Source organism: Saimiri boliviensis, chromosome 17, assembly GCF_048565385.1.
Source record: "Saimiri boliviensis isolate mSaiBol1 chromosome 17, mSaiBol1.pri, whole genome shotgun sequence".
NCBI lineage: Eukaryota > Metazoa > Chordata > Mammalia > Primates > Cebidae > Saimiri > Saimiri boliviensis.
Genome location: NC_133465.1, coordinates 40,058,682 through 40,085,961, shown reverse-complemented (window position 1 = coordinate 40,085,961; position 27,280 = coordinate 40,058,682). Strand labels below are relative to the sequence as shown.

The 27,280-nt window shown below is 43.6% G+C and overlaps 1 long non-coding RNA gene across 1 annotated transcript in view; it reads left to right on the top strand.

Moving 5' to 3' along the window:
* The window catches only part of LOC141581854 (uncharacterized), a 77,154-nt gene that overhangs the window by 25,070 nt on the left and 24,804 nt on the right, over positions 1-27,280 (top strand). The gene's annotated exons all lie outside the window — the stretch shown is intronic.

Genomic DNA, 27,280 nt, shown 5'->3' with positions numbered 1-27,280 from the left:
AAAGAAGTTTTTTGCCATATATCATTTAGTGAAGAAAAAAGTGAACAGGAAGCATATATAACACAATGCCAGTCTTATAAAAGCACATTTGAGTATGGGTATATATATATATACGCATAAATGTACATATTTATGTGTATATATAATACCATGTAGAGAAAAAAGGTTGAATGTCTGTATTCCGAAATATTGACTGAGTCTTCAGTCAATGATGTTAGGGTGGTGGATTGTGGATGATTTATAATAATTTTCTTTAGTGTAGTTTTGAAGTTTCCTAGCATGAACTTGTATTTGGAATCAGATCAACACTTCTTAAAGAAAGAAACAAAGAGCCATTAAAGGGGAAGTATTTAGCCATAGTTATGCCCTAGATCTGACTCGTACCTCTCGTGCTGCACTCTGGGGCTGTTTCTATCAGTCCAGATCATTGTGGAGAGGAACAACAACAGGTCTGAAAAATAGAGACTGTATGCTCTGTCCATCTTCAGTTACCTCCACCGCCAATGACCAGTTTTCCTTCCCGGGAAAATGGGGAGCTAGAGAGAGAACCGGAAGGTACAGTGTGGGTGCCTGTAATCCCAGCTACTCGGGAGGCTGAGGTAGGAGAATCACTTAAATCCAGGAGGTGGAAGTTGCAGTAAGCCAACACCATGCCACAGCACTCCAGCCTGGGTGACAAATGAGACTCTATCTCCAAAAAAAAAAAAAAAAAAAAAAAAATAGAGGTGCAGTGTACAGTAATGATCTGATCATTGAGACCTGAATTTGGGGCCATGAGGATTCCAGGCCCTGTTATGTTCGGAGATAGATCATGAGCTGGGGCTCACCTTGGCTTCCCATTTCCCCTGACTGATTCCACACCCACTGGGATTTGAATTTGACCTATGTATGCTCTGATGTTGGGAAGGGGTGTGTGCTGATTTAGGGACTGGAACATTCTAGTTACCAGAAAGGAGGAACTGTTTCCCCCATGAGAAACAGACACTTTGGCATTCAGATTGATAATGAGTCTTTTATGAGCTTGGTTAATGGGAGTTGGTCCAAGAGAGACAGGTCAGTTAACTCTTTGCCTTGCGAGCTGAGGACCAGACTGGGGAAGTGGTGGTGAGGTTGATGGCCTCTGTGGCCAGGGCTGGTCAGCTAGCTTTTCCCTGGCAGTAGCTGTCCTGAGGGAACAGTGTGATATACTGGAAGGGCGCTCAGCTTGTAACTAGGTGGATCCACAGGCAAATCCTAGCTCTATCTTTTTTTTTTGGAGACAGAATCTCACTCTGTTGCCCAAGCTGGAGTGCAGTGGCATGATCTCAGCTCACCACAACCTCCGCCTCCCGGGTTCAAGCGATTCTCCTTCTTCAGCCTTCTGAGTAGCTGGGACAACAGGCACATGCCACCAATCCTGGCTAATTTTTTTGTGTTTTTGGTAGAATCAGGGTTTTACCATGTTAGCCAGGATGGTCTCGATCTTCTGACCTCATGATCCACCCACCTCAGCCTCCCAAAGTGCTGGGATTACAGGCATGAACCACCGGGCCCAGCCTCTACTATTTTTTTTTTTTTTTTTTTTTTTTGAGACGGAGTTTCGCTTGTTACCCAGGCTGGAGTGCAATGGCGCGATCTCAGCTCACCGCAACCTCTTCCTCCTGGGTTCAGGCAATTCTCCTGCTTCAGCCTCCTGAGTAGCTGGGATTACGAGCATGCACCACCATGCCCAGCTAATTTTTTGTATTTTTAGTAGAGATGGGGGTTTCACCATGTTGACCAGGTTGGTCTCGATCTCTTGACCTCGTGATCTACCCGCCTCAGCCTCCCAAAGTGCTGGGATTACAGGCTTGAGCCACCGCGCCCATCCTGCCTCTATTATTATTATTATTTTTAACAATGTGATATTGATACAGTTTGGCTCTGTGTCTGCACCCAAATCTCACCTTGAATCATAACAATCCCCATGTGTTATGGGAGGGACCTGATGGGAGGTAATTGAATCGTGGGAGCAGGTTTCTATCCTGTGGTTCTGGTGATAGTGAACAGGTCTCATGAAATCTGATGGTTTTTTTTTTTTTTTTTTTTTTTTGAGACGGAGTTTCACTCTTGTTGCCCAGGCTGGAGTGCAATGGCGCGATCTTGGCTCACCGCAACCTCCGCCTCCTGGATTCAGGCAATTCTCCTGCCTCAGCCTCCTGAGTAGCTGGGATTATAGGCACACGCCACCATGCCCAGCTAATTTTTAGTATTTTTAGTAGAGACGGGGTTTCACCATGTTGACCAGGATGGTCTTGATCTCTTGACCTCGTGATCCACCCACCTCGGCCTCCCAAAGTGCTGGGATAACAGGCTTGAGCCACCGCACCCGACCTCTGATGGCTTTTTAAAGGCGAGTTCCCCGCGCACGTCTTGCCTGCTGCCATGTAAGACATCCCTTGCTCTTCCTTTGTCTTCCTTCGTGATTGTGACGCCTCCCCAGCCGTGTGGAGGGTTAAACCTCTTTCCTTTATAAATTACTCAGTGTCCACTATGAGCAGCACAAGAACAGACTAATCCAGACATCAAGTGTTTGCTTAACCTCTCTGACACCTGCCTTTCTCATCTGAAAAGTGGATGTGATAATACATCATGGAGTTCCTCTGGGGATTAGATGGAATATGGAGTAGGAAGTCCCTGGCACATGGTTGGCATGCAAAGGTAGTCAATTGTTTTGTCTGCAATATCAGGGATGGCAGGAATAACTGATAACAATATCTCTATTATTGCTGAACTCGGGTCCACGGAGATTCCATGTTCTTTGCTCATAATGACACAGTAAAAGCAGACCAGGGATCAGATCTTCTCCTTGCTGGCGATGGTTTCTACTCTGATATGGCTTTGGGTCTGTCTAGGGCAGAGTTGCCCAGCTGTGGCCCACAGGCTGAATCTGGCCCACTGCCTGTTTTTGTAAGTAAAGTTTTATTGGGAAACAGCCATGCTCATTCATTTTCGTATTATCTATGGCTTAACAACAGAGTTGAGGAGTTGTGGCAGTCTGCGCAGCCCACAAAGCCCAAAGTATCTCATCTCTGGACCTTTACAGAAAAAGTTTATTGATTCCTGACATAGAAAACCACTGACTTCTAAAATGGGAGGAATTTCAAAATGAGGAATCATAGAATCAGAAAAGTGAGGAACCCCCAAAAGGTTAAAGCAGAGAAGAATTTGTGAGAGAACACCACTCTCCCGGGAAAGGAGCAAGGGGGAATGAAGGGAGGATCTAGACTGTCCACAGATCTGGCAATAGCAGCCAGGAAATGTTAGGAAATGGACAAATCTGCTTCATTTAATCCCTCTGTCTCTGTGGGGGATGCAAAGCCTTTTGCAGAGATTGTGAGAAAATATGTGTTGAAGATCTGTCAAAAGGCCAGGTCTCGAGATGGTCCTTCTGAAAGCCTGGCTCATGACAGACAGGGCTCTCCTCTACTGTTTATCTTTCCTGGCTCTAGTCTCTGACTTCAATGCCCAGAAGTTGATGTTTTTTGGAAATTCATCATGTCTGCAGCCAATGGGTTCCCAAGCCTTGTCTACTCAGAATCCTTAAAAACATCTCCAGTCTGTCCCTTACTCTCGATCCCCGCTGCCACCATCCTAGTTCATGCCTCATCATCTCTCACTAGGATTTCTGTCCTATCATCTGCTGGTCCACCATCTCTCCATCCACCCAGCCACACCGAGGACCTGCACTGGACTAAGTCCTGGGGCAATGCTGGGCACGATATACTCTTTACCTTCAAGGCCTCATTAACTAACGGTCTTTTGTTTTTGAGATGGAGTCTCGCTCTGTCACCAGGCTGGAGTGCAGTGGTGCCATCTCGGCTCACTGCAACCTCTGCCTCCTGGATTCAAGCGAGTCTCCTGCCTCAGCCTCCCGAGTAGCTGGGATTACAGGCACGTGCCACCACACTCAGCTGATTTTTGTATTTTTAGTAGAGACGGGGTTTAACCATGTTGGCCAGGATGGTCTCGATTTCTTGACCTTGTGATCCAGCCCCCTCAGCTTCCCAAAGCTCCTGGACTACAGGTGTGAGCCACTGCGCCTGGTCACTAATAGTCTTTAATAACTGAATTTCCGCTTTCAGCCTCACTTCCACACAGGTTCCTCCACTTCCTCCCTGTTGCAGGGTGATCTTTCAAAAGCACTCCTTTGATTTTGCTGTTGCCCTAGTTAAAACCCTTTAATAACTTCCTATTGATTATAGGACAAGGCCCAAAGTCCTTAGTAAGGCATTTATGCTCCTTTGGTTCCTGCATACCTTTCCAGCCTTTTCTCACATGAATCTAAATTTCAGTGAACAACGCCTACTTATTGTTTAAGCTCAAGATAAGGTTTCATATTGTATTAAGGTAGGTAATGCTAGGTTCTGCTGAGGTAACAGATACACACTGAAATATCAGTATATTGCTTTCATCAATCTAATGTGACATTCCTGGTTTGGCAGCTTTCCTGGGCAGCTCTCCTCCAAGCAATAACTCAGGGATCCAGGATTCTTCAATCTCTACAAGTGATTTTAAGTTCACCCTGGAGTCATCCAGCCGGAAGATGAAAGGATAAAAGTGTATGGGTGAGGCCAGGCGTGGTGACTCATGCCTGTAATCCCAGCATTTTGGGAGGCTGAGGCGGGCAGATTATTTGAGGCTAGGAGTTTGAGATCAGCCTGGGCAACATGGCAAAACTCTGTCTTTACTAAAAATATAAAATTAGCTGAGTGCGGTGACATACACCTGTAATCCCAGGTACTCAGGTGGCTGAAGCAGAAGAATCACTTGAACCCGGGAGGCAGAGGTTGTAGTGAGCTGAGCTTGCACCACTGCACTTCAGCCTGGGTGGCAGAGGGAGACTGTCTCAAAAAAAAAAAAAAAAAAAGTATGGGTGGATTCTTAGGAAGTTTTAGGAGCCAGGTCTTATATCACATTGGTCCCGTTTTATTGACTAGAGCTCAATTGCGTGGCCTGTGAATTGCACAGGAGGCTGGGAAATGTAATTGAGTTGTGTGCCCAAGAGGACAAAGAATGGGTTTGATGGACAAATGGCGTATTTCTGTCGCTCAGATCTTGATGAGTTTATCCTTACTATTTCCTCTAAATTCTTTCCTAAACGAAACCCTACAAGTTTAAGCCTAAACTCTTCTCCCCCTGTTTCTCTGGGTGAGCGAACATTTCCTTATCCTTCCAGGCTCAGCCTAAACATCACCAATCTGGAAGCCTTTCCTAGCCCTGAACGAGCACCCATCTCTCTCTCTTTGCTTTCACAGAACTTTGTGTATTGTCAACATTAATTAGACTTTTCTAGGTGCCAGACCCTGTTCTGAGCTAATTTATTTTTTTCATTGTTCATTTCTTCATTATCCTTCTGAGCCTAAAACTTCCTCATGCCAAAATGTATAGCCACTGATTTCTGCCTCTTTATTTACTGGAACTTCTAGTCTGATGGCAAACTTTTTTTTTTTTTTACATTTGTTTTATTATTAAAGATTTAGAGTCACAATAAATACAAGCAGTAACCTCATCCATCCCCCAAAGCCCCCACAAATACCCTGCACAAGTGTAACCATCGATTACACTTTCTTTGTTAAGGATTATAAAATTACGGGCTGTCCTTTTTAAACAGCTCAGCCTGAGTGCTTTAGGCTAACATGTGCAGCGTAACTCGGCATCAAAGAAAAATCCTAGGGCAGAGCAGCAGGCACCATCCTTTCCCTCATGGGCACCCCTGGGATGAGACTATTTCTATAGAAAACTGCCCCTGTGTCTCCCTGTCCATCTGAGCTCTCTAAATGCATAACTCTTACGACCCTCACGCAAACCCTATGGATAAATACAATTATTATCCCCAATTCAAAGATGAGGCACCTGAGGCTTATGCAATAAAGCAAATGTCCAGGGATTTTATTATTACATCACAGTCCAATTGTACAGATTTGTTTTCTGGTCTGTTATTCCTATGGATCCATGACTTCCTCACAGGCAGGAGCCTGGTTTTATTCACTGTCTATGCCCCAAATGTGATATGTCTTCGGGAACTATTATTATGTGAAGAAATGTTGCCATTGAATATGTTAATGTTCGTATTGATCAGCGAATTTATTTTATACTCATATGTAACAGGGTATACTCAACAAATATTTATTCCAGGGTGGATTTAAGCCAGTGATGGATGGCTCAGTCTTGTTTTTTGGAGGCAGGGCCTCGCTCTGTCACCCAGGCTGGAGTGCAGTGGTACGATCTCGACTCACTGCAATCTCTGTCTCCTGGGTCCAAGCAGTCCTCCCACCTTAGCCCTCCAAGTAGCTGGGACCACAGCCATGCACGGTCATGCCTGGCTAATTTTTGTATTTTTTTGTAGAGTCAGGGTTTTGTTATGTTGCCCAGGATGGTCTCAAACTCCTGAGCTCAAGTGATTTGACTGCCTTGACCTCCCGAAGTGCCCGGAGGTGTAAGTCACTGCATCTGGCCTGGATGGCTCGTTCTTTTAGAAGGGGTGCATGGTCAACAGGACACCCCAGTGGTGTTTGCAGGTACTACAATAGAAATCTACTTTGGATGTAGCACCTGCCTTACAAGCTGTTATGTCTTGCTCGATGCAGGCTTTGTGTGATGATCTTCAAACAGCTGGGCTGTGTTGTGATCTGTCATGTACCGAGTTCAGACGTACTTGCTCCTGATCCCACGACTTGAGACAAATCAGATGTCATATGCCTTTAGTGTGACCTACAGGAAAGCTTTGATTCCAGCATTTAGTAAGGTGGCCAGTAACACTTTCTGGGCTCGGGGAACTAGCAGTGTAGTTAAATTGATCCAGATGAGCTGAGCTTGAGCGCGGTGTTGATGGTGTGGAATTGAAGGATGCATGGAAGACTCATGCATTGCAAATGCTCATCATCTAGGGCCGGAGGAGGAGATGAAGGATCAATAATGCCTACCCGAAAAGGTTGCTGTGAGGAGAAAATGAGATAATGGAGGTGAGGCACATGGCACAGCGATGGGCACATTAGTAAGTGCTCAGTTAGTATTAGCTGTTATGTTATTATGAGTGCAATACAGTATGATGAGTGTTATCTTGGTGACATGAACAAAATACTGTAGGAGCCCAGAGTGTCCCTGAGAGAACTGTGGGAGATATTCACAGAGGAAGTGAGATTTGAACAAGATTTCAGTGGATAAGTAGGGATGCTCTGGATAGATAAAACAATGGTGAGGCTGGGAATGGGTATTAGAGGTAGAGGAAAGTAGAGGTCTAAAAAATTTTATCTCTGAGAATAACAGATAGCTTTGGTGAAAAGTGTAGAGGGTACTATGGAAGAAAGGCAAAGAAATGTCAAAGGTGGTATGGTAGGCAGAATATGCCTCCTGCCCTCCAGATGTCCACATCCTACTCCCTGGTACCTGTGAATATGTTACTTTACATGCAAAGGGGAATTAACATTGTAGATGGAATGAAGGTTGCCAAAAAGCTAATCTTAAAATAGGGAGTTTATCCTGGATTATCCAGGGGGCTTCAATGTAGTCACAAATGTCCTTGAAAGTAGAAGAGGGATGCAGAGGAAGGAGTCAGAATAATGCAAGGTGAGAAAGACTCAACTCACTTTGAACTCCACTGGCTTTGATGATGGAGTAGGGAGCCATGAGCCAAGGAGTGTGGGTGACTTCCAGAAACATTAGAGGCAAGGAAAAAACCTTCTCCCACAGAGGCTTCAGAAAGGAGCACGATTGTGCTGACACCTTGATGTTAGTTCAGTGAGACTTGTGCTGGACTTTCCACCTCCAGAACGTCAAGGGAATAAATTTGTGTTGTTGAAGGTCGTAGTCATTCGTTGCAGCAGCAATAGAAACCTAATACAGACTGGGAAGAGCGGATGTGGGGGAGGAACCTGAAAAGTGGGCAGAGCCAGGTTATGAAAAGCTTCGTAGGTTACATTCTTTTTTCCTACAGGGCCGAGATTCCAAAAAAGTGTTCTGTCCTTTGATATATTCTGCAGAAACGGTTTAAACATAAAATCCCTTTGTGTATCAATGAATACTCTTGTCCCTATTTGAAGATTCATAATTAATATTAATAATTCAAAAACACCAAGAAATCATGCAGCAAAGAGACCTGTTTAACTTTGTCTAATCAAGTATTTTCTAAATTTATTCGATCATCAAATTTTCCTTTTTTTCCACATAAGATGGGTTAACATCTCAAAGCATTTCAGAAATTCTGCTACATGATGGGCACTCATCAGAGTTTTAATTTTAACAAATAAGTTTATTTTTCAGTTTCCTAACTTTATTCAGAAAAATAGACAAAAGAGGAAAATCTATGGTGAATTTTATCACCTCAATCCAACTACTAGTTGGTGTATTTTTATATCTATCTTTTATGCATATCTATTATTTTGCATATTTTTAGTGTATCTATATATCTTCTAGGCCTTTTACTATTTATATCATAGAATTTTAGAAACTTTAAATAGTATTTATAGTCACCATAAATGTAATTCTTTAGTCAAGGAAGGAAGATAATATGATCAGATTGTGGTAATGTCACCATGAAGATGGAGTGAGGAGGGTGGGGAAGATGAGTTAGGGAGCTACTGATAGAATCCAGAAAAGAGAAAATGAAGATCTGAATCAAGGGAATAGCAGTTGTGATAGGTAGGAAGAATTGACAAAGACCCCTCATGGGGGTGAGGAAAAGTCGAAGTCGAGCGTAGTGTGACTTCTAGCTTGAGTGACTTTGGGAATTGATGTGCTGTCACCACAGACAGAGGACAAAGGACAAAGAGCAAGTTTTTAACAATTGTGGGTAGATGGAATAAGTTTCATTTTAGATAAAGTCAGCTTGGGGTGCTAGTGGGACTCAGGCAGGTCTGTGAATGGCATTTGTGTGAAAGCCTGGGCTGCTGATATGGGTTTAGGCATCATGAATATTTGGATGGATAAGTTTGAATGGGCATTAATTGATATCAAGACGTGATTTTGAGAAGCCAGGAAGAGAGCATGATAGAAAGAAAGGAACTGGACTCTGGGGAATGCCTTTATTTAAGGCTCAGATAGAGGAGTTGGGGTCAATGAAAAGACTGAGGAGAAATAACCAGAGAAATAGAATAACCAGAGGTAGAGAGAGCTGTCACAAAAACCAAGAGAGCACAGAATTTTAACAAGGGATCAGTGGCTAATACTAACAAATGCTACAAAGATGTCAAATTGGATAAATGCTGGAATGAGGAAGCTACTGGATATGATATATGGTTGCCGGTGACTTTTGTGAGAATAGGAGGTCAGACCCAGACTATATTGGGCTGAAGCATCAGTGGGCTGATGGCACAGCAAACAAAATACTATGAAAGGCCCTCATGCTAAATACAATCAACTATAATTTTTAATAAATTTTTTTTGAGATGGGGTCTCACTGTGTCACCTAGGCTGGATGACAGAGTGGCATGATCATGGATCATTGCAACCTCAGCCTCCTAGGCTCAGGTAATCTTCCCATTTTAGCTTCCTGAGTAGCTGGGACCACAGATGCATGCCATCATGCCTGGCTAATATTTTGTGCTTTTGGTAGAGACTGGGTTTTGCCATGTTGCCCAGGCTGGTCTCGAACTCCTGAGCTCAGGTGATCCACCCACCTCAGCCTCCCAAAGTGCTGAAATTCAGGAGTGAGTCACCATGTCTGGCCTTGATTTTGAATAATTAATTAACATCTTACTTTTAAAAATAAGAGAAATTACCAAGAGCAAGAATAAAACCAAATAAAAATTCTTCATAAATCAGGGAGTTAAACACAGATCAGGAAGGAGGAACCTGTGAGCAATAAGCAAACTCAAACAGGGGACTTCCTGAGGGGCAAATACAATATCAGCTCTGTAAATGGGAGATTAGATCTTGGAACCCTGGCAAAGGAGAGGAGCTAAAAGGGTCAAGACCCAGTCAGTAGGGTCCCTTGAATCTGACAGGAGTAAACATGTCCTGCTCAGAGGAAAATATTTCCAGTTTAGGCCATGAGAATTCCCAATATTAAATTCTATAAAATATAAGCCTACAGTAAAAATATTGCCAAACATACAAGGAAACAAACCAGTATAAATGGGAATTATTGGAATAGAAAAAGATTTAGATTTTCAAGGACTTCAAATATTGTAATTATCGGATATAGAATATAAGGCAACTAAGTATGGAATGTCTAAAGATATAAAAGATGAACCATGAGCAAGAAATAAGAAGTCATAAAATGTCAGGCAGATTTTAAAAGGTAGAAAATAGACATTTTAGAAATAAAAATGTAATTGTTGAAATTAAAACCTCAGTGGATGTGTTAAACAACGGACAAGAGGAAGATGAAGAGAGAATTAGTGAACTGGAAGATAGGTCTGAAAATTATAAAGAATGAAGCATGAAGAGATAAAGAACTGATAAATAGTAAAGAGAGACAAGAGACATTGAGAATCACATGAGAATGTGTGACATGTCTCATCAGGATCACAGAAGGAAATGACAGAGACAATGGAGGAGAGAAAATAGTTGAAGAAATAATTTCTGTAACTGATAAAAGTTACTCTTAATCAGGAAGCAAAACAAATCTCATTCAGGATAAATAAAAATAAATTTATTCCTAGACTTATCATGAAATTGCAGAACCCCCATATGAAGATAAAATCTTGAAAGCAGCTAGAGAAAAAGGACAGATCATGAGCAAGGAAGCAACTATTAGATTGATGGTGGACTTTCTACCAACACCAAAAGACGGAAGACAATGGAATAATATCTTCAAAGTGCCAAAGGAAGAAAATTACCAACAATTTAGAATTATCTATACAGTAATAATGAGACTACAAAACAAAATTTCAGATTAGCAAAAGCCAAGAATTTATCACCAGCAGACTTTCACTAAGGAAACTTCTAAAGGGTTGGACTTCAGAAGGAAAATGATCCAGGGAAAATATCTGAAATGTAAGAAGGAATGGTGAGTGAATAAATGAGAAAATGTATCAGTAAATGTAAGTAAGCCTTGTCTGTTTATAATGATGAATGGTGATAAAGATGATGATGATGATAATGTCAAATTTGTGAGATAACAGAAAGGACAGAACTAAAATGCTGGATAATAAGAACACATACATTGGTAGGCAGTGGTTAAAATGGAGTATTCTAAGTCCTTGTCTTATTGAAAGGTGGATGGATCTAAGATACTGAATAATTTAGATTTTGTTATGCTAAGTATTTCTGGTAGAATTTTAAGGGTAGCTACATAAATAATAAAAACAGATTGTATAGTACTTTTTTGTTTTTGTTTTTGTTTGTTTTTTGAGATGGAGTCTCATCTGTCACCCAGGCTGAAGCGCAGTGGTGAAATCTTGGCTCACTGCAACCTCTACCTCTTGGTTCAAGCGATTCTCCCACCTCAGCCTCCTAAGTAGCTAAGATTACAGGTGTGTACCACTATGCCTGCCTAATTTCTTATATTTTTAGTAGAGACAGGGTTTCACCATTTGGCCATGCTGGTCTCAAACTCTTGACCTCAAATGATCTGTCTGTCTTGGCCTCCCAAAGCGCTGGAGTTATAGATGTGAACCACTGTGCCTGATCTAAATTTTAAACGAATAGAGGAAAAATGAAATATATTGTGAAATGTTAGAAAATTAGAGGTCTGCCAGCTTTGCTATAATGAACAGACAAGAAAGACTTGCAATTTATGTAATATTTATGAGTAACTGATGCTCCTGAAAAAGTTCGTTTTAAATTATTTGAGTAGCATGTAGTAAAATTTTCACTTTTCTTACTCAGTATTCATTGCCTCTTTTTCTAATAACGAAAACACAATCTCCTTCAGCTCCTGACAGGGTAGTACAAGAAAAGGAGGAAGAAAAGAAAAAGTAAATTAAAATAAGTAGAAAGTCTATAATTCCAGCACTTTGGGAGGCTGAGGCAGGTGGATCACGAGGTCAAGAGATCGAGATCATCCTGGCCAACGTGGTGAAACCCCGTCTCTACCAAAAATACAAAAATTAGCTGGGCATAGTACAGTGGCGTGATCTCAGCTCACTGTAACCTCTGCCTCCCAGGTTCAAGAGATTCTTGTGCCTCAGCCTCTTGAGTAGCTGGGATACAGGTACACACCATCACACTGGCTAATTTTTGTATTTGTAGTAGAGACCGGGTTTCATCATGTTGGCCAGGCTGGTCTTGAACTCCTGACCTCAAGTGATCTACCCACCTTGGACCCCTCAAAGTACTGGGATTACGGGGGTGAGTTACTGTGCCTGGACGTGAAAGGGTCTTTGAGACAGGGAGGACAGACCTAGGGAAATCTCGCAGAAATACATTATCTACTTAGGATGCATTAACCACCCAATGGCATTACTGCATATGGTTATTCTGCTGTGGAGGGGAAAGTATTCTGTCTTACAGGTATAATAAATGATTTGAAGGCAGCATGGTACAGTGGAAAGACTTCTGAATTTGAACTAGAACTTTGTCCTGGATCCTAGCTTCTGGCTTCATGACTGTGTGGCTGTGAAGTTAGACAATTTTTTTCAGCTATCTGGTGCTTACAGTTCTTTGCTGAGAAACAAGAGCATTGGATAGAATCTCTATGATTTCTCCTACATTTCAACTTTCCTGAGGGACTGGGTTCCCTCAGAAGTCTCAGGTAAATGGGGTCATCCTGATTCAGTGAGGTCCATTCTTTCTTTTACCCCAACTCCATAGCTTGCCCTGGAAATGGAAAGAAGCATTGGATCCTAAGACAATGTGTTGGAATATCTGGGGGATTTGTTGTGCAAATCTCAAGACTGAGTAGTCTCTTAAGCAGCACTTACCAAAATATATTTCATGGGACATTAGTCCTATGAGACAGTCTATCAAGTAAGTTTGGGAATGCATTCCCTATTTCCTTTTAGTGATGTCCAGTGTACAGCAGAAGTCAGACACTGATGACCCAGATCAAACAGGGTTATGATTGATTAGCACAGATCCTCCAGGACTGAGGTGAACATTCATGGAGTCACTCACGGGGGACTTCCAAACCCATGTTCTGAGCAAGGAGAGAGGGAAGAGTTCATTCTTTACTTTTGCCCCGAAGCGTAGCCATCACTCTCTAGAGGTCAGGTTTTTGTGAGTATTTTCCAGAAATTAAAAATCATTTGGTAGTGAGGATAGGGTCAGGAGATAGAATGGTGGCAGACTGTGAGATGAATAAGGCTCACCCACCATAAGGCTGTGTGCTTTACCAAGGGGGATGGGGAAAATCCTGTTTCTTGGTAGCAGTGGTTATGAATTTTTTGGAGCCAAACTTCTGTTAGATGCATTTTTTTTTTTTTTGAGGGGCTGGAAAAGTACCAAAACTTTAGGCTGAGTAAAAACATTGTTTGATTGAGGAGGGTTTGGGGGCAAGTGTGTCATCCCTTGGCCAACTTGCTCTTGTGGATTCAAGGAATGTCATCTGAAAAGTCTTCTCCTGCTGAGGCCTTATCCAACCATCAAACTGCCAACAGTATACTGCTGTAACTGCCCACACTGTGCCAGACTCTGTGCTAGCTCTTGGGGAGTAAAGTGATGAGGAAGACAGAGACTTGGTACAAGGAACTCAGAATCCAGGAATTCTAAAAAATCCAGGAAACAGACTAAGAACTTTGCCTGACATGTACCTTACCTATTAGAAGGATGAGGTGGGTGCATGTCACATAACCTGGGAGTGTTGGGGAAGGTTTCTTGGGGGAGGTGATGCCTGAGCTAAGTTTTAAAGTTGTGTAGGCATCAGTCAGATGAAGAGTGGTGGCAGATGAGCAAGGAGAGCCTCTTGGGACAGTTGAGAACAACAGCACTGGGGGCAAAACAGCAAGTTGGGGACAAGAAGCTGTTCTGTGTTGCTGGAAGGAAATGTGTGAGGTGGGAGAGATGCAAGGTGAGCCGGGAGAAGTAAGCATCAGGTTATAAGGAATCTGATGGCCATGCTAAGGAACTAGGGCTTCTTTAGACTAAGATTAGTGTTTTGAAAAGTTCGTTCCCCAATGAGAACACATGGACACAGGGAGGGGAGCATCACACACTGGGGTCCGTTGGGGGGAAATAGGGGAGGGACAGCGGGGGGTGGGAACCTGGGAGAGATAGCATGGGGAGAAATGCCAGATATAGGTGAAGGGGAGGAAGGCAGCAAATCACGCTGCCATGTATGTACCTATGCAACAATCTTGCATGTTCTTCACATGTAACCCAAAACCTAAAATGCAATTAAAAAAAAAGAAAAGTTTGTTCCCCATAGTCTTTGTATTAGCATCATCTGAAACACTTGTTAAAAAAAAAATTGGGGTTTGCAGAATGACAGCCTTTGAAAGAGGAACCCAGAAATCCGCATTTTAAAGAAGCTTCCAGGTGTTTCTGGTGTACCTTGAAGTTGAGAACTCTTGTGGAAATAGACAAGAGTCATTGAAGGGTTTTAAGTGGTGATGTTGCTGAATCTGTGGTTTAGATAACTCTCCCTGGAGTTAAGTGGAGGATAGATTAGAGAAAGGCAGGGAGACCACTTAGGAGTCTCTTGAAATAATCCTGGTGAGAGCTTAGTATGATCTGACCACAGTAGGGTTAGTCAGGATGCAGAGACGCTGATGTGGCCACAGATGCAAGAGTACCTGAGTAAGCATGGCGATGGCAGTGTCTGAGAATCACTGGCTAGAGGAAGTGTGGGCACACTATACCTACTATACACACAGGTGCACAAAGGGAGCAAAGGCCATTATTTTCAGGTATAAAAGCAAAGATGTTCAATGTTTTTGCAAACAGCCAGAGACTTCTCTGGGTCTCTGGGTAATTTTTTAAGATCTCAGATTTCCCACATGCAGAATGGGGAAAATCAGAATGAGCTTAACACGAAAGTTGCAAGTGGTGGGATCTGAGTTTTCTTCTCCTGACCTCAAACACAGTCTTCTCTCAGGACTCTGCTATTAATAGGTGTTTAACAGTCCAGATCTTTTTCTACAATAGTGCACGTGTATCAAAAAAGATCTGGATAATAAATACAGAGTTTTATTTTGCATGCATTTGCATGTTCTTTTACATGGATGGAATACTGTAGATAAATTGCAACTGGCTTTTTTCTTTTAATAATCTGTTTTGGAGATTCTTACATGTTAGTTTTTGCAAACTGGAATCATTCTTTCAAACGACTTCATTATTTTCCTTGGAAGAGAGGTAGTAGTTTTCTATTTCACCCTCGAGCTTTCTAAATCCAAATGCAGAACTGCTTCCCTTGTAGCAGGTGGGGACACGGCACCCTCATCCTTCACTCCCCACGTCTCTCACTGACACCAAAGCCAGCGTTTCTCTTCTTGTTCCTCAGCAACTTGATCTCACTGCAGTGAAATCTCTTCTGCTGGCAGCCAGCCAGGCCACATCTTTGAGAGGCTACCTGACTGGCACAAGACAGCAGGCTAACTGCAGCCCTGAAAAAAGCCTTCGTGGGGAAAGATACAGGAACCCTCCATGGTGTGCATTGACTTGTGGAGTGCCCCCATGGGCATGGGACTTTGCTTATATCGATTATATTTGGTACATTCTCAATTAAGCTGAGCATTCCTATTTCCATTTATTTATTGTTCACCTTTTTATAAATTCAAGAGTCTGCTAATAGAAGACACTGGAGAAACACTGGAAGAAAAAAAAAGTACTTGATAAAGAATTGCATGATTCAAAAAATATTTATAATTTCAGCGCTTATAAGAGATGTGAAGGTTATAGCAGATTTGTCCCAAACACATCTCTTCACGCAGACATCGGCACGGGTTACTCATAACAAGACCAGCCAAGACGTTATTGGCTGAAAATAATTGGATAGTCTGAGTGAACCAAAGAGCGAGGGTCGCTGAGATGTTGCCAGCTTCTCCACCCACATGCTAATGGAAGAGTCGTATGGAGTTTATTTAACTGAAACCGTCAGAGTGGAAACTACTGAAAACCTGCTGCTTCTATTTATTCTCTGGGTTTCTATGGAGAGAAGAGTTCCAAGTAGTGATACTTTTAAAGAGAAATATATGAAGCCAACAGGGCCCTGGTGGCCAGGGAGGGGTGTGAGCTTGGTTGAAGTGGGTGACTATATTTGAGGGGTGATTTGGGGGGTGCTGTATGATTGTGGGAAGGGGAGAAAAATGGTGTCCCCTCAAGTTATATTAATAGTAATTGATATGGTTTGGCTGTGTCCCCACTCAAATCTGATCCTGAATTGTAGCTCCCATAATTCCCACGTGTTGTGGGAGGAACCCAGTGGGAGGTAATTGAATCATGAGGGCAGGTCTTTCCTGTACTGTTCTCATGATAGTGAATAAGTCTCAGGAGATCCAATGATTTTATAAAGGGGAGTTCCCCTGGACACACTCTTCCTTGCTGCCATGTAAGATCTGACTTTGTTCCTCATTTGCCTTCTACCACGATTATGAGGCCTCTCAGTCATGTGAAACTGTGAATCAATTAAGCCTCTTTCCTTTATAAATTACCCAGTCTTGGTATGTCTTTATTAGCAGTGTGAGAAAAGACCAATACAGTAATGATAATGGTAAAATAGTAATAGTTCACACATATCTTTTTTGAGCACCTAGTGTGTTCTACTCAGGGTCTCATTTAATCTGCAGGCATCTATGAGGTGGGTGGGGCAGAATGTTTATCTTTATTTTACCATTGAGGTTCAGAAGGTTAAGTGAATTGCCTGAGGTCACACAGCTGATAAGGGACAGTGCCTACATTTGAAAATAGGTCATGTGATCCTACAACTTTTGCTTGTCACGTCTATGTCGTATGGCTACAGATACCGATACCCAAATTGAGGGAGGAGAAAGTGCAGAGGGGCAGCAGATGGGCCAGAGAGGAATCAGATTTAATTGATCGCAAGATTATCAGCCATTGTTTTAGACTCTAAGGCACTGACGGATATATGTGCCAGAGTTTCATCATTAGGAAGTTCTTTCTAGGGGTTTGCTGTGTCTCACTCTGTCCCCACATTTGACATCATGAACATCCTAGAAGATAATAGACATGTTATTCTCAGGTGCCGTGGTGCAGAATTCTTCAGAGTTGTGCACTTTCTTTCGTAAGGGTCAGGAGGACACCAGAACGAACAGCATCTTGAAAGGGAATATTTGCCCATCCTGGATCAGAGGGAGGTCCTCTATCACGTGGTCTGAGACAGTGCAGCCAGAGCGAGACTTAACTGTGCAGGAGTGGAGACGAGGTCCTACCTTGGAGGGCTCATCTGAAGAGGGAGGACACCCAGAGTCATGAGGTCACAAGGCTTTGTGATTTGCGGCAGGCTGGGATGTGAGGTGGTGGAACAGGCTGTTTGGAGGTTGTGAATGGATAGTAGATGTGAAGCATCTGCCTTTGGTGGTACTGGTTGCCGGGCATGGGGGCTTGGATTGCAGTCTTCCAGGGCTGAGCAGGGGGAACAGGGCCAGCACATTCCTTAAACATGGCATTAATGATGCCTGCTATTTGTATAGTGCTTTTCAATGTACAAAATGCTCCCACTTCAGCATGCAATATATTTGCTGCATTAAACGGAATAAAAGGGGATCTCTGTTGCAGCTTGTTGCCTGGAAGTTCACACATGGCCATGCATATTACGGTAATTTTGAAAGAAGTCACTGAGTCTGACGAGGTTTGTCATATACCTCAACTTCAACTTTTGGGTTGGTTTATTCCTTTGAAATGAAGCGGCAGCAGGTATATTCCTGTGAGTATTCTGGGAGAAGTCTATGGTCCAGAGAACCATGGAGGAATATACACAGGTGTCTCACCCTCTTCATGAGAGATAGTGAGCATGTAGGCTAATAATCACCTTTGAAGTAAAAGGGGGGCATGAACATTCTGGCATAATCTACAGAGGGACAATCTCTACTACTGGTAGCTCCTCTCATCCCTCTATCTCCACCTGGTTCTTACTTTTGTGACACATTGAATCGGAAATTCCTTATTTTGGGGCCACCCAGGCCCATTCCCCCTTCTTTTGGTGATAGCACCTAGAATTTCCTTTGAGCTACTCCTTCCTCATGCTTAGGCCACAGGTGTTAGATGAAGATGGCTCCATTGCTGGCTTTGGGGGTGGATCCTATGGCCACACCTGGCATGTCAGACCACTGAATTCCTCTAGCCACAGTGATTGATTTGGGGTGGGCAGGTGACTAGCATTTAGTAGATGCTACAGGAAAGAGAGAGACCCTCTTTCCACTGCCTGAGATCTTGACATCTCGAGGATGGGAGGCTCTAGCCAGCAGTAGCCACTCTGTTGCCACGAGGGAAGACCTTGCCTGAGAATTGAGCCAACGGATGTAGCAGAACCTAGAGAAGAAACCAGTTCTCGATGTCATCAATTGAGTCCCTGCATCAAACTTCTGTCAGATTCTCAGCAGGAAACAGATGGAATACTCAAAAGAGCATAACTGAACAGAGGCTAATGCCAGGAGTATTTGGAGAGGTGTGGAGGAGGAGTAGGGGAATGAGAAAGCATAGTGAATCACGCAGGGACTAGCAACAGTGGGAAGCTGTTAGTACCCACAGTCCTGAAGGGTTGAGGGGAGGGAATAGCGTTACCAGAGCCTGACACGAGCTGAGCCATGGAAGTGGGGTGGTGGTGGCAGAGGAATGCAGTTGTTGGCAGACTGTGATGAGGCAGGGAGGAAGTGGGAATGGTCTAGGGGAAGCAAAGGCTCCGATCGTACCCTCCTGGATCCTTCTTATCTTCTGCTGGCACCTGCATCGATTGGACACAACCATCAAGGCCAGAGATTAAGGTCAGCCTTTCAGACACAGAACACAGCAGAGAAGGGCAGACAATGGATCTGGGGTGGGGGAGGTAAGTGAAGAAAACCAGCACAAAGCTAATGTCTGTTAGATTTGTCAGTTAGGAAAACCAATAATCCTTCCTTTTGTGTAAGCTAGTTTTGGGTGCCTGTTCTGTCATTTATACTGTAAGAGTCCTAGGTGATATATAAATCTTATCAACTAGCTCTTACGGTAGTTATTGCTTATGTCTCATCTTCCCTTTTATATGTGGGCCCTTTGAGGATCAGGACTGTCTTTTACATTTCTGTATTTTCAGTACAGTGTCTGGCACAGAGTAGGCGCTCAGTAAATCCTTGCTGAAGTGCGTCGAGCTGACTTCCAGGCAGAGGGAAGGGCTCACACAAAGACAAAAGGCATGCCTACCATGGCACTTAGCTGCAAGGCGGGGAGCTGCATATATCCATCCTGAGCTGCTTCACCACTGCTGTGAAAGCAGAGAAAGCTTGAGTCCCTGGAAAAGGAATCTGGGTAAGTGCATGGGAGGATGGGAAGAAGCAGAGAGAGGCCCGTCAGTGTTCCAGGGTGTGGATTTGATGGGCAGCCATGATGAGATTTCTCAGTGGCAATGAGACATTTGTTCAGCAAAAAACCTGGGGTAGAGCCTCAGTGTTAAAAGCTCCATTAGAATTCATCTGATAGAATTCCCAACATGTGACATCATAGTGTGGGGTTGAAGTGGAAGGGCAGGATGGATGACTGCAAAGCACCAACATAAAGCTGGTGATCCACTATAACATGCTAATACCTTGGGGGAAAGAGAAATTGCAAGACAGGGTGAAAAAATTCAGGGAAGGGCTCTGATTGGCCTGGCTGAGTCCAATGCCTATCCCTTCTACCAATCACAGAGGCCAGAAGGTCTCTTGCTTCTTCCGGCATCAGTTACCAGAAGAGGTGGGGAAAAGGCTGCTGGGAAGACAGAAACTATGTGTTTTGATATTTCTAACCATTCCTGTCAGTCTGGAGCCAGTATCTGTATCTTGTTTTTCACAGATGGCATTCCAAAGATGGCATACCAGAGGAATAGTTGGGGGTTCTCAGGGGCTGTAAAATGCTATAGGCAAGAAAGATGTGGGCTTTCTTAAACAATTGGCTGAAAAAAACAGAAGGAACACAGTCAAACTCTGAATGCATTCTGGGCTTTCCAGCTATTATGCCTTAAGGCAGTGGTTCTCAAAGTGTGCGCTGAGGAGCCCTGGGGGATTCTGAGATTTCTTTCAGAGAGTTCTCAAGGTCAAAACTATTTTCATAATAAAATAAGATGTTATTTGCTTATGTTGCTGTCATTGCCTCGCCGGTGTACAGTGGAGGAGAGTGCAGTGTTCCAGGGGCTGCCTGGCCTGTGGCAATGTTGAAGCAGGCGTGAGAACCCAGCTCTTCCTGGAAGCCAGCCATCAAAGAAGTCTGCAGCAATGCAGTACAATCCCACTCTTCTCACTATTTTTTTTGAAAATATTTTATATAAAATATTTATTTTAACATGCAATGAGTTTATTAGTTACTTTAAAGATGAATTAATGTGTACATTTATAGAGATTTCCCAGTTTTAATTTCTGATATGCAAGTATTGATAGATGTTACTTACATAAACAAGAGCTCTTTGGGGTCCTCATTAACTTTTAAGACTGTGACGACATCCTGGGATTAAGCAGTTTGAGAGTCACTCACTGCCTTAGGGTAATGTTAAGTCCCTGGCAATGAACCAGGGAAGGGAATTCACCTTTTTTCTGCTTGCATCTGGTTTCCAGTAGTCTGTTTTAATACTGAAGTTATATTGAATGAATGATAGTACTTGTCATCCTGCGGAGCTAGCCCCATGGAGACAGGAGAGTGTGCAGGGAGTAGTGGAAAGATCATGCATGAAATTCAGTCAGACAGTCTTGTCTTTAACTTAAAGTTCCTCTGGGCAAGTGATTGTGATCAAATTACTTACTATTTCTGAACTGCAATTTCTCATCGGTAAAATGTAGCTAGGAACAGCTATCCAACTCGCCAAAATGTTGTGGAGATTAAATAAGGTGTTTGTGAAACCATCGAACCCACTGCCAGGTACATAACAGGTGCTCCATAAATATTAGCCTCCCTTCCTCCCTCTCAGGGAGCTCCAGCCTCAGTCCTTTTAGAGTCTCCAATATGAATTACTGTCTGAAATGGTTCACAAACAGTTCAGCCTGGTCTCTGGACTTTTCTTGTCCCATAAGTCTTTTGTCCCTAAAGAATCAGTTCTCTGGCTCATGGATCCCCTCCCGCCTTTTTTTTTTTTTCCAATATCAGAGCCACTGAATTCCACTTTCTGGGTTTGCTCACTCTTGGTGGATATAGTGGAAGCACAGGAGAATTTTGTAGACAGATATACCATCAGTGGATTTTTCTTTATGAACACATCCTTCTTTTCTTTTGGGATCAGAAATGGCTTGAAGGGGAGAGGAAAAGGCCCCAGTCAGAGAGTTACCTAGCAACTGTTGGAACTCAGGTGAAATCTGCTAATTAGATTGATGTGGAGTGTGGTCAGAGAGGAGTTGCCTAGCAACCAGCAGTCTCCTGGACCTTGCTGCAGATTTCGGTGGACAGCATCCATACTCTCCCGAGAAGGGCTTCCCCAAAGTTGCTTTGCACGTGGAAATTTCCACCCAAGTATATCCATCCTCCTCTCTCTTTCTCTCTCTTTTTCTCCTCTATGCCTCTTTTCCCTTTTTCTCTGCATCAATCAATAAACCAGGCAGGTAAAAAAAGTTGAACTTTTTTGGGACACCACTAGGTCTAGTGGAAAGAGCACGAGTTCTAGAGTCAAATAAATCTGAGTTTCAGACCCATTCTGTCACTTACTGGCTCTATGAGTTAGGTAGATTACCTCATCTAAGAGTCAGTTTGTTCATCTATGAAATGGGAGATAATAGAGCCAAGGTCAGAAGGCTATTGAGAGGTTTAAATCAGGTAAGACCCAGAGTGCTTGACATATTGCAATACTCGCTAAATATTACTTCCTTTTATTCATGCTGTTTGCATATTAGGTATTTCAGACTCTGTATGTAATCAATCAGAAGGATTAATATATTAGAAATGCATGCCTAAACATGAATGTTACAGAGGAATATACTATATAGTTATTAGCATAGATCATATTTTATATAAATAGATATAAACCACTTTTACCAGTTCTTCAAAACCAGACATTTAGACAGTGGAAAAAGAGAATGAAATATGTTTGAACATTGGTGAAGTTTTGTTTTCATCCTGCCCATGGAAGATGCTGTCAGATCTTGAGTTTTTTTTTTTTTTTTTTACAGCAGAAACATAAGGATGCTGTGGTAGACCGAAGAGTGGCTCCTCAAAGATGTTCACATCCCAGTCTCCGTAACCTGTGAACATGTTGCTTTACATGGCAGGGGGATTTTACAGCCTCGATTAAATTAAGGGTTAAGATATGAGGTTATCCTGGGTCCTTATTATAGGGTCTTTATAAGGAAAATGGGGCAGGAGAGGCAGGAGGAGATGACAGATCCAAGAAGAGGGAGATTTGAAGATGTTACACTGTGGGTTCTGAAGGAGAAAGGGGTCACCAGTTACGGAACACAGATGGCTTCTGGAAGCTGGGATGGCAAGGGAGCCAATCTCTTTGAGAGCCTCCAGAGTGAACGCAGCCCAGCCAACCTCTTGATGTGTTAGCCCAGTGAGATCCATTTTTGACTTCTGTTCTCTAGAACTGTAAGATAATAAATGCGTGTTGTTATTAAGCTACTAAATTTGTGACAATCCAGGAGTTCAAGACCAGCCTGCCCAACGTGATGAGACCCTGTCTCTACTAAAAATACAAAAATCAGCCAGGTGTGGTGGCACATGCCTGTAATCCCAGCTATTTGGGATGCTGAGGCAGGAGAATTGCTTGAACCCGGGACGTGGAGGTTGCAGAGAGCTGAGATCACATCACTGCACTCCAGCTTGGGTGACAGAGCAAGACTCAAAAAAAAAAAAAAAATTACAACAATCTCTCACAGCAGCAATAGGAAATGAAACTTTGAGTGTTTGGAGGGGGCTCAGACATCTGGATACTTGACCCCACTGTGCTCCTATGATGCCCTTGACTGGTTGAGGTAATGTTTTTCCACCTGTTCATTGAAGGGATTGGATTAAACTGGCATCTCGGCCCGGCGCGGTGGCACAAGCCTGTAATCCCAGCACTTTGGGAGGCCGAGGCGGGTGGATCATGAGGTCAAGAGATCGAGACCATCCTGGTTAACATGGTGAAACCCCGTCTCTACTAAAAATACAAAAAATTAGCTGGGCATGGTGGCACGTGCCTGTAATCCCAGCTACTCAGGAGGCTGGGGCAGGAGAATTGCTTGAACCCAGGAGGCGGAGGTTGCGGTGAGCCGAGATCGCACCATTGCACTCCAGCCTGGGTAACGAGCGAAATTCCGTCTCAAAAAAAAAAAAAAAAAAAAAACCAAAAAAAAAAAAATACTGGCATCTCTGTTGGACCCCTTCCAATATAGCTCTTGTATGGTCTAGGCTCCAGGACTGGTTGGTGGAGACAGTTGGAGTGAGTAATGAAATAGTGTTGCTAGGTTCTTTGGCGGCCTTGCGTTCATTCAACAAACTGGTACTTAATAGGAACCAGGTGCTGTGCTAATTGCTGGGAATATAGAGACAAATAAGCTGCTTTACCCTTGCAGAAATCAGAGTCCAGTGGGAGAGAGAGTGAGGGGGTAACGCACTAGTGCTGGGCCAGGAGCTTCCAAGGTAGTGGGGGCAGGACTGAGGCTCCTGACTGGTGTGAAGGTGAAACTCCCCAGAAGTAAAGAAGAGGCAATACTTAGCAGGAAGGGAGATGAGCGAAGGTGATTTCCCAGGCAGAGCCTGCACAAAGGCAGGGAGGCACAGGATGTGCAGTGAGTGTCTGGGTTACAGCAAAGGAAATCAGGTGGTTTGAATAGGGGAGGGGTAGTGTATGCAGGCTGGGAGTCAGAACTTGGGGGGCCCCATCAGCCACTCTGAGGGCAGCAGGGAACCCCTAAATGGTTCTCCTTGGGGCATGACAAGATGCCTTCATTTGCCGTGATTACTTTTCACTTTGATATTTTAAAGCTAGAGAGGCTTTGGGATACAGAGCCTTGCCAGCAAATCACTTCCTATTATATTGGGGATATTAAATAATGCAAAGACCTAGAAAAAAAATTGTCAGAGTATTAACTCAGGAGTTAAACTACTTGGCCCTAAGTCTTGGTTCTATCACTTACTAACTGTATGACCTTGGGCAAACCGCTCAGCTCCATTAGATGCCTCAGTTTCCTCATCTATAAAATGGGGATGATCATAGAATTACCTCAGAGAATTAAATGAATATAATAAAGCCCTTAGAGCACTACCTAGAATACAGGAAGTGTTCCTTAAGTCTTTGCTGTTACCATTTCTGATAAGACCGCAAATGTTAGGATTTTTTTTTTACTGACATGAGCCTCAATAGCACAGTGTTTGGTGTGAGGGAGGTGGCTCTCTTAGACTCTGTCCACGGGGGCTCGTTACTGCATATGGCGAGGTCACCAAGGTGAACCTTGTTAAAACTCCAACTCTTGTTCAACTCTGTCTGGCAGCAAAGACTTCAAGGAGACCAAGAGGGTGCCACTCTGGGATATTTCAGGAATGTTCTCTGTATCCTGGTGTCCCCAGTGCAATAGGCCTGGCAGGGTTGCCCATGGCGAAACTTACACTGAAGCCAAGCTTTATCTTTGGTTTCCTCTGCCGCCCCTTGACAGGGTCTGGTGGGCTGTTTGACCTCAGGCAAGTTACTCTGCCTTTTGGAGGTTTACTTCTCTTGCCCATGAACAGGGGCCAATGATAATACCAGTCTTTATCTAACTCAAGGAATTGTTCATTCACTGTATTAGTGGCCTATGGCTGCATTATTACATCAAAATGTGGTGGCTCAAGACAACAAACATTTTATTATCTCTCAGTTTTTATTGGTCAGGAATCTGGGCACAGCTCAGCAGGGTACCTCTGGCTTTGGGTCACTCATGAGACTGTAATCAAGCCATGGGCCAATACTGCAGTCATCTCAAGGGTCGACGTCAAGTTCACTCGCATGCCCTTGGTTCCTGTCTGCTGGGGCTGTCATAACAAAAGACCACAGACTGGGTGGCTTACACAACGGGAATTCATTTTCTCACAGTTCTGGAGCTTGGAAGTCCAAGATCAAGGGGCTGGCAGGGTCGATCTCTTCTGAGCCCTCTGTCCTTGGCTTGCGGATGGCCACCTTCTTGCTGTGTCCTCACGTGGCCTTTTCTCTGTGCCTGTGCATCCCAGGGATCTCTTCCTGTTCTTATAAGGACACCAGTTCTACTGGATTAGACCCCACCCTCATGTCCTCATTTAACTTTAATTACTTCTTTAAAGGCCCTATTTCCAAATATAGTCACACTGGGGCCTAGGACTTCAGTGTATGAATTTTGGGGCAACACAACTCAGGCCATATAGTTCTTCACCACCTGGGCCTGTCCATGAACTGCCTGAGTGTCCTTATGATATAGGAGCTGGTGATCCGTGGGAGAATCTGAAAGCACTCCCAAAAGTCCTTGTGTAACCGAATCTTGGAAATGACCTTTATCACTTCCGCTTCCATCACTTCTGCTGTATTCTATTTGTAAGAACAGAGTCACTCAGACCAGCTTGTACTCAAGGAGGGGAATTGCCATAAGGGGATGGGTTCCACAAGGAGAGATCATTGGGGGCCATCCCAGAGGCCGCCTATCACAGCCATTCATTCACACAACACAAATTGACTGAGTGCCTGCTATGTACCCCTGGCGATGCAACAGCAAATAAGACAGACACAATTCTGTATCTCCTAGAGCTTGCATTCTGGTGGGGAGACAGTTGTTACATACTGACAGAGCAGGAGCACTGACTCATCTCGGACAAACACTGCCACTTTAAGTTTCAGCTCCCTTTCTAGCCTCATGCGTTTCAAGGAAATCACTTCTAACAACAAGCAGTCAGAAAGAGCAGACAGGAAAACACAGATAAGACAGCTTGGGCACACAGAGAAGTTGGGGGAAAGTCTCTTGGGTAACTGCCAAACTTCACCCTCATACAACGGGCCCCAGTAAAACAATAAGCCTTAATAAGCACATTCCTTTCCATTCAGGTACACTAAGTTGGGGAAGCTAAAAGCAGACTCAGGGGGTTTGCCTGCAGCTGCAGAAAGATGTATGAGAACTGATACAAAACTCTCCCTCCCAGATAAGCACAACAAAGAGACACAAAAGCAGTCCAAGCCTCTGATAAACTCTCACACCTTAAATCCTTAAAGAACTCTTAGTCTCTAAGAGTGGGCTCTGATCTAACTCAGCCAGAAGCCACTCTCAGGTTTGCTTTCTCTAAAATAAACCTGCCCTTGACTGTCAAGCCACCTTTCATGTTTCTTTTCTTTTCCTTTAATTCTTAACACATTCCTGGTGCTAGATTTATCTAGAGAAATAAAGATATAGATATAGATCTCTATGGATTTGGGTTCAGGTAGTGATCAGTGCTCTAGAAGAATACAGAGCAGGGTGGAGGATGGCGTCATGGAGAGAAGGTTGTGCCTATTGATACAGCCACTGACAGCTTCTCTGATGGGGCCACAGAGCCCTGCAGTAAGAAAGGGGAGGGCAGATACCTGGAGGGAAGAAGAGCCTGTGCTGCTTTGTTGTTAGAACAAATCAAAATCACATGCTTGAGAGTGCCCTGTAAATGGACAAGTGTTATGCAACTGTAAGGTGGTGGTGTTATTATTGTTGACAGTTTTTGTTGCCCGCCCAATCCCATACAACCTTGTCCAGACTTCCTCATTAAGGGATTAGCCAATCAATGCTTAGAAGGTTATTTGTGCAGAGTAATTGCTTTTTTTCCCCCCTGTAGAGGGAATATCTTTGTTTCTTCTGATTATATAGTGATACATGCTCATTCTAAGCAAAATTCAAACAATACAGGCAATTAAAATTTCAAAGGAGATACATGCAACTAAGAAAAGTTTGACTAAACAAGATAATTAGAATGTATCACATGCCGTGTCCTGGAGGCTGCTTTAGGTGGAATAGCTCAGGTGCCTGTCAACCTCTTGGTTTTCCCAATGGGGAAGGTAGTGGTCTGGTGCTCTGGTCTGCAGGAACTGGCCCAGGCCACAGTGCTGGGATTTAGACCTGGGTGGATTCTACCCAAGTCCCTGCTGCTCCCTCCACATCGTGGGGACCTCCATGGATGGACATTCACAGATAAGGGAATGGGCAAAATGTTGTTTTTGGCTTGCAGATAAGCAAGGGACTTGCCAGTGCTCCTCAGTACTGATCTTCTGCCCTCAACTGATCCCTGTGTTTTGGGAAAGGAGGTTGGAGGAAATGGCAATAGGACATTTAAGTTTTATACCTGTTTTCTGACTCAGATGGCCTAGTGGGTATTATCCCTGTTAAAATGT